Below are 8,827 nucleotides of genomic sequence, written 5' to 3'. Positions count from 1 at the left end.
TGATATGTAAAGGTAGACATTTTGTAGCAAAAAAAGAAGAGAGCAATTCACTTTGCAATCCAGAAGCAGAGGTCCCTGGTACTATCAAGGGAGAAGAGCAGAGTGTGGAAACTTACCCAGAAAAACAGGGATGCCAGAGATGGAGGCAGAGACGATGACATGGAGAGATGGAGTGGCTGAGGACTCTAGACCCAGAGAGGGAGAGGAGCTGTGTGCTGGAAACTGAGGGGCAGTCTTGCAGGGTATACCCTTTGGTTGTTTGATGATGCATGGAGGGAATTGTAATTATGGCAATGAAACACTATACAATAGGATGAATGTAAAGCTAATGTTCTCCTGTGTAAACTATCACATAATTTACAATAAAACAGTTAAAAAAAAAAAAAGTCCACGGGGGAGGAGGGGAATACTTACTTATAAAGATCAAAGACTACAACCTTCATTATGGATTGTATCTCAATGTAAATAAAACAAAAATCCTCACCACTGGACCAATAAACAACATTCTTATCAATGGAGAAAAGATTGAAATTGTCAAGGACTTCATTCTTGGATCATCGATCAACACTCATGGAAGCAGCAGTCAAGAAATCAAAAGACATATTGATTGCATTAGACAAATCTGCTGCACAAGACCTTTTTACAGTGTTGAAGAACAAAGATATCAGCTTGAGGACTAAGGTGTGCCTCACCCAAGCCATGGTATTTTCAATAACGTCATATGCTTGTGAAAGCTGGACAGTGAATAAAGAAGACCGTAGAAGAATTGATGTTTTTGAGTTATAGTGTTGGAGGAGAATATTGAAAGTTCCATGGGCTGCCAAAAGAACCAACAGATCTGTATTGGAAGAAGTGCTGCCAGAGTGCTCCTTAGAAGCCAATATGGCCAAACTTTGTCTCTCATACTTCCGACATATTGTCAGGAGTGGAGCAGTCACTGGATAAGGATATCGTATTTGGTAGGTGGAGGGTCAGAGAAGAGGAAGACCCCCTGTATGTTGGATTGACAAACTGGTAACATCAATGGTCTCAATCGTGGCAACAATTGTGAGGTTTGCCCAGGACCAGACAGTCTTTCGTTCTGTTGTACACAGGGGGTCGCTATGAGTCAGTACCGACTCGATGGCACCTCACAACAGCATAGAAAGCAAAAATTATTATGAAGCATCCTCTTGTCTGAGTAGTCCAAGGATGTGCCTTCCTCTTTTTGAGCCTGCCACAGAAGTCTGCATAGCTTTATGCAAAAATTTCATAACTTACTTACCTGCTGCATTCTGCCACCTCCCTGAAGTATGGCTTCCATAATGCCTAGGCAGAAGTAGCCGAAAATGATCCTGCAGGCATCAGACAGTGGCTTCCAGCTTCCCTAGGTTCTCAGTGCTCTTCTTCTCCTGCTACCCTCCACCCTGGAGTTACCACCTCCTCATCTGCCTGTGTCTGCAGGTCTTGTGCCCTTTGTGGGTAGGGACTCTCTTTCCTGGTACCCTTTCCCCTCCAAGTATGTTTCCTGGACAGTCTAAACTACCTGTCCTTCCTGTTTCCTGGACAACCAATTTGCTTCCCGCATCTGTAGGTGGCCCTCCATCAAGCCTCTGGGATCAGACAGGCCAGGCTTTCCCTAGTAGCTCCTCTCCCAGCATTACGGGGCTGCTCCCAGGACCACAACCTCTTGGCTAATGTGCCTCATGCTTTCCCAATACTGTTCTTCCTGTTCCCCAAAACTTTCTAACTTTCAAGCTCCTCTCCTTGCTCCCAGGAACTAACCCCCAAACCTCGTCCATCCCCTGTCCCCCAACCTCATCATGCTATATCTCCTCATACTGTTGGTGGAGGCAGCCCCTCCTCTTTTATTACAGACCAATCTGAGGAGCCCATCCACGGAGGTGGGCACCCCCAGTCTGCTTTGTCCTGTGGTGCCTGCACTCTGCCCAGGCTGGGCTCATGGCCACAGCCATCGTGCTTCTACAGCACCAGGCCCACTCCACCCTGGTCCACCATGCCGAATTTCAGCAGACAGAGCTGCTGTGCATCCCAGTTGATGTGCAACTTCTGATTGGGCAGCGAGGGACTGAGCACACCGTGCTTCTTCTGCGGGTCCAACAGGGACCTCTAGTCTGCCCAGCTCAAGGCATTTGTTTATAGAACTACTCCTTCAGATGGTGCTGCCCTTTCACACCACCCAACTCCTTCTGCCTGGTCATCTGGGGCAGAGGTCCTAGACCTCCTCAGTAGCACCTCACCTCTTTGCATAGACATCAGCCCTCCAGATTGCAGATGTTTTATATTGTTGTAAATGTGGAATGCCAGACTGGAGATAGTGAGGAGTAGGTGTATGCCCAAAGGTAATAGCTAGGAAGTGTGGATTTACAAGATTTACCCAAATTGAAGATGCATGTAAATTGATAAAGTGGATTATAAAGCAAGTAATGACTTGGTGTTAAGATGGCTCTGGTATTTTATTAGAGTTGCAGAGATTAGGTTTTTAGAAGTCTCCCTAGTTCTCACTTTGCCTCAGATAATATTGGCTTTTTGGGAAACCTAGTTTGTTTGTAGATAAATCAGCCCTCAAGGTCCTCAAAATAAAATTCTTCCCTCTCAAAGATCCTCAGGCAACTTCCTTCAATGCTTCTGGCTCCTAAGATACATATGCAACATATTCCAGTGCATATGGTAATGACCTTTCCTTCTGAAGAGCAGCTACCCTCTAGACCAGCTTGGAGTCTCTACAACCACTTAAGGAATAAGCAGTTAAGGTCTTCTTTATTTCCTTTTTTTTCTGTTAAGAAATGGAGACGAATTGTTTGAGTCACGTCTTTTTCTCCTTCTTCAGTCTCAACTCTGCTACCATCATACTTTCAGTCCACAGCACAGATGAGTTAACCTAACTGAAATACATTAAAGGTCTTGGCATCAGCACAGGGCTCCAATTTCTGTTGTGCCAGGGCCTAGGTGCACAGAGGAGGGTCTCCCTACGTGTTTCTCTTGGAGAACAGTGCTATGTTCAGCTACAATTTGTGAGTATAATCTATGTGTTACAGGACTAGCATGGAATTTCTTTTGTCAGGGGGCCACCTTCTTTTACCATCCAGAACACTCTGAGTTGCTAGGCAATGTCCCCAAGCCACAGAAACCAAGAGAGAGCCATGACTGGGCCTCCTTTTGGCACATCTCTGAATTGGCAGTGAGATGGGGATCCAAGTCAAAAGATATGAGCCTTAGCTCTAGGTACAAAGGTGTGGATGCTTGGCTGGGTAAGAAATAAATGAGGTTAAGGAAGGTAAGAAATGCGTGTAGCAGTTACATATCACCATGCCCTCTGGAACGTCTACCTGCTCAGAAATGCTTCTGTATGCCACCCTTCTCTCTGTGATCTCGTTTTCTGACTTTCCCCTGAGGACAGTTTGTCTACTGCAGTCCCCTTAAGCGGAAGCTGTTCTTTCTCTCAAATCCCACTCATTTCATGTATCTTGTGCCCACCCCAGCCAATTGTAGTTTCTAAACATTTTCTTTTTTTCTTCTTAAAAGAACAAACAAACAAACAAACAAAAAAAAACAGTCCAGCTGAAACTCAACTTCCAACTACATCTCTTGAGCAATCATTCCCCATCTTCTGTCTTTCCCGCGGACTCCCTCTCCTTACGGACTTTGATCACTGTGTTGCTCTTTACCCTTCGCAGGCCATTGTCTCAAGGACTCATTCAGCACCCAGTCTATCAGTGTTTAAGTGTCCTCACACACTCCATGGCACACCACAACGGCAACAATATGTATATTATTTTCCTCCCTTTTAAAATAAAACATAATTTTCTTTACATATTGTTCTGCACTTGATTTTTTTTTTCTAATTTTATAGTAAATGTTGGAGATCATTTCAAGTTAGTTCATTCATAGTTTCCTCATTTTGTTTCACAGCTGTATGTTTCCATTGTGTGGATTGTTGGAATTTATTTAACTAGTTTCATATTGAATATGTGTCATCTATAAAAAAAAAATAGAGTGGGAGAGAAAAAAAAGTCTCTCTTGATCTCACATTCTCCCTCCAGCTAGTTCCCATGTCCTTGTTTTCCTTCTCACCCACACTTCTCAAGTGAGATGCTACATAGGCTGTGCTTATATGTTTATCTTTCATATCTTTCATTTATTCTTTAATTAAAAAAAAAATCTCACACATATTAGTGCTTTTCATCCAACTTGAAAATTTTATTTGTCTTTTTTAAAGTGTCATAATATTTAAGATTAAGACTATAGAATACATTCATTAGTTGTTGAAAATCTATGGATTTTGCTTTATTTAAAGTCTTCTGTGTCTTATAATTTCATGCAGATGTTTATAATTTTTTCAAACTCTTGAAATTTCTTTCTCACTCAATTATTTTTGGTGATTTAATGAAAGAAATCTTCAAATAAAATTGTGCTGTATTGTAAACATATTATTTCTCTTTAAAAGCTAAGAACTTACAGGGAGGGAAATCCCTTTGGGGGTTATACAGCTGACAGATTCAAAAGCAAATTTTGGAAATGTCACAGATATAAGGCTGCCTTTTGTCTTTAGTTATGCCGCCATTCTTTCCATAAGTTAAAATCTCTAACTCTGTTTTAAGGAAGCCGGTGCTCTTCTGTGTGATCACTGGCCAATTCATCATTTCTAACACTTCTTTCTTCACCTGCGTCTCTAGTCCCATTAAATGCAGAGCATGTGCCCAAACTTTCTTTAATGCAAAGCCATGCATATATGTCAGAGTTCTGATAGATAAATCCTTGTCTTTTCACTGTTTATGGTTTGTATCACAGGCCCCCAATGACCAACTGGCTACAACTGTAGCCTCTTAGGGTCTGTGACTTGATTTATTTTGTCGCCTCTTAATTCTTACGCATGATGCCACTACTGTATATTAGAGGGGCAGGGCCATCTCTTCTATAAATTATGAAATCAGTTGGAAAGTCTGACAGCCTGTAAGTGAACGTGAGCTTGGAGAACATTAATCCACACACTGGACTGCAAGAAACAAAGTCCTGGCACTAAGCCAATCTACCAGCTCTGGAGCATTTTGACTGCATGTCAGGTTCATCAAGTTGTACAAGTGTGGAAGATGAATAGCGGAGAAGCCCCCAGGACTCCGGGAAGATGCAAAGGACAGTGATAACTTTGGTCTGAAGAAACTTGAGAAAGGCTCAGCAGAATATATTCCAATAGACCATGACAACTGAGAAGCAAGTAGCAAAAGGCAGATCTTTCTGGCATTGAAAAATTCGACATACAGTGTAGAGACATTATGAGCAAAAACAAGTCAAGGGCAAAAGAGTTTCCGGTCTAGAGAGAATAAGGATCCAGGAGATCAGAGCAAATATATTCAGGACATGTGTGGTGTGTACCTTAGACATAGGTTTGTTTGTGTGTCCATGCATGTATGCATGGAAATTGTTGTTAAATGCCATTAAGTCAGTTCTAACTCATAGCAACTCTGTTAAGGTTTTTCAAGGATCAACTAGTGGGTTTGAAGTTCCAACCTTGTGGTTAATAAGTACAATACTTATTCCATAGTGCTACACCAAGACTCCATGCGTGGATGTTTTTGTTGTTGTCAAATGCCACTGACTCGTTTCCAACACATAGCGACTACATATGGTATTTCCAAGGAGTGAATAGTGAATTTGAACTGCTGACCTTTCAGTTAGCAGTCTTTTATCCTATAGCACCACACCAGGACTCCATTCCTGGATAGATCTAGAAAAACAAGGTCAGTTTCCTTCCACAACTACTCCATCTGTCTGTGGTCTCACTACTTTTAAAAGTCCTCTATAGCTATGGTAGCGTAGTGGTTACGAATCGAGCTGCAAACCTTAGGGTCAGCAGTTCAAAAGTACCAGCCACTCCGTGGGAGAAAGATGAAGCTTTCTGCTCCCATAAAGATTTACAGCCTTGGAAACCCTGTACAGGGTCGCTATGGGTCAGATCCGACTGGACGGCACTTAACAACAACAACAACAACATAAATCTTAGGATTCTATCTTTTAATTTACTACTAAAAATACGTGACCTTTTTGTGTTAAAAACACAAACACATTAAAACACATACACATAATAGTACTGAAGAGTATACAGAGTATAACATGAAATGCAAAGCCCTCCCCCCATTTATCACCTGCTTCCCAAATCTACTCTGTAGATTAACCACCATAAACTAACATTTCTATCAAATTTTGTCTTACCTTCTTCAAAGTATTCCTTAATTTTTTCCCTTGGTTCTCTTTCTCTGAAACAAGAGCATGCTTCGAACTCATACACTCATGAACTCCATTTGTAACTCATTCTCTCAAGTACCCACCCATGCAACCAGTACCAGACAATTCTGACTAGAGCAGCATTTCCTCTTAGCAAAGGGCTTTAGATGACAGACTCACAGTTGTGATCACATGGAGTTCAGATCTCTGCTGACTGTCCTCAGCCCTCATCATCCATCCACATTCCCACCCTTTCCCGATCTTTAGCCTTTCATCCAGTTAGAACTGCCTCCCACTTGAGCCTTATTCATTCTTCCCTTGGGTTTTTTGCCCATGCTGTCTCTTCCACACCCATCTCATTCTCCTCTCATGTCCCTTTCCTCAATGATCAACTCGTATTCTACTTCATCTCTAAAATATTTCTACCTGTCCAGCCCAGCAGCTCTCTCCCTTCCCCGAGTGCTTATTGATCCCCAAGGTTTAGTATAAATTATTTTCCAAATATTTCTGGAGTGTTAATTCTCTCTTCCAGTTAGAAATAAGTCTCTTGACATTAGGAAACTCGACTTAATTCTTTTGGCCCCAAAGAGCCTGGCATTGCATATGGCACTCGGGAAAACTCTGTGCCTAACAAATGCATAGGGAATGTCCAGATGACAAGGGAAGTTTACTTTTCACTTAAACACTTATCTCCCCACCATTTTGTATGTAGGGCTGGCTTTCATTCCTTCAGTTTTTGACCCCATAATCACTCCCTTTTATGTGGTCATTAAAATAGAAGTGAAATTACCTTCAAGACAAGATACCTAATAGACCTGGTAGATTAAATGCACCTTTCCTTTCAGAGATTTGAAAAAAGAAGTAATGTGTCCTAGAAATTTAGAAAGATACTTTCCAAAAGCAATCTACTTAGAGGTTCAGCAGGTAGTTAAGCCCGACCTAAGGGTTGAGACCCATTGGTTTTAACTTTAAACTTTTAGCCCACATGCCATTTTAACAAGTCATGAAATGCTTTCTTTTTCTTTTTTTTAGTGAGAAGAAATCTTTCAGGAAAAGGGTAAAACTACTGGTGTATGGCATATGGAGGTCAAGATCTTACATAGATTCCCAGCATTAAGGCAGAACAAATGGACTGCGAGATTACAAAGAAAACAAATTCAAAGCAGTAACCTTTTGAGAACTGCCAAATTGCTGGCAAGATGAAAATGTGGCTGCATTTGAGAAATTATGCGGTGTTGTGCTTCTTGGAGAAATGTGCAGCACAGAGAAGTATATGTGTTTTCTTTCAAAACTCTATTTTTAATATTCATAATGACACCAACTGAAGCAAATCTGACTATATGCAGAACATCCAGTAAATGGTAAATGGTGATGGTGAGGGGGTGGGAAGTTAAGTGGAAATATAGGCTCTGGTGAAACCAAGTCTATTTTTGAAATATCAAACTGACACATGCAGCCTGGATGCTGAAGAACACTATGCAGGGTGAGAAAGAAGTCAAAAATCTGCCCAGAAAAAGACTAAAAGAAATCACAGCAAATGGAGAGTTAGATTCTCAGCAGTGTGCAAGAAGGGAATAAATGAAAGGAAATGTCTCTCTGCATATCATAAAAAAACAGCAAAATTTCCAGCATATGCTGTTATTTTACTTATTCATTTTGGCAGATCATTTGTGAAGAGTTCTGGGTGGGGTTGTTCTCACATTTATGTTTCAGCCAAGTATGATGAATGCTCAGACTGTTTTCCCTGACCTTACATGCATCTACTTCTCATTTTTTCTTTCTCATGTGCCTTATTCTAGCGGTTGTGATAAGATGGAGTCCCCAAGCAGTTCCATACCGGATCATATCTGAGATGTATAGAGTAATTCCATTTAGATATAAAATTGATCCATTTTTCAAATATGTTCTCTTCGTTCCTTCATTTGTTTTGTCATACACAAGGGAGTAAGCCAAGAAGAATTTAGGTTACATAAAATTAATAAAGGAAAAAACATATACTAATAAGGACTCAACTTTCACATCCATCACTTTCCCCCAGGCTTAAAACAAATTACACATACAGGGGTTTTTTTTGTGTTGTGTTTTTTTTCATGACTGGAAATACTGTGCGTATATTATCTTGAGCTCCATTTTCAGATTCATTTTCCACTCTTAGGGTTAACATCTGTTTGATGATTCCTATTCTTACCATTCCATGCTTTGTTTAGCTGTTTCCTTTCTGTAGTGCCTCTGAGCTAACACATTTTCACTATTGTATACAGAAATGCTTGACATCTTTTTAATCTATCACTTACTTCTTTTTTAGGTTATTTCCTTTGCAGGATTTTTCCTAAATTGAAATTTTATGAAAACATAAAAGGAAACTAGTTCAAATATTCCCATAAACTGCTTCTAAATTGTCCTCCAGAAAGTGTCAGTCAGTACATTGTGCTAATAGCCACTGAAAGTGTGTCTGTGTCTGTTTTCCCATTAATTGTTGTTGCAATTGGGTGTATTGGAACTCAAGATAGCAGAATAGAACTGCCCTAATGTAGTTGGAGGCCTTGCGTGGTGTTGTGGGTTAATGCGCCAGACTGCAAAGCCATTTGAACTGCAAGGTTGGTGG

Source organism: Chrysochloris asiatica, unplaced genomic scaffold (assembly GCF_000296735.1).
Source record: "Chrysochloris asiatica unplaced genomic scaffold, ChrAsi1.0 scaffold00045, whole genome shotgun sequence".
NCBI lineage: Eukaryota > Metazoa > Chordata > Mammalia > Afrosoricida > Chrysochloridae > Chrysochloris > Chrysochloris asiatica.
Note: the sequence above shows the minus strand (reverse complement) of the source record.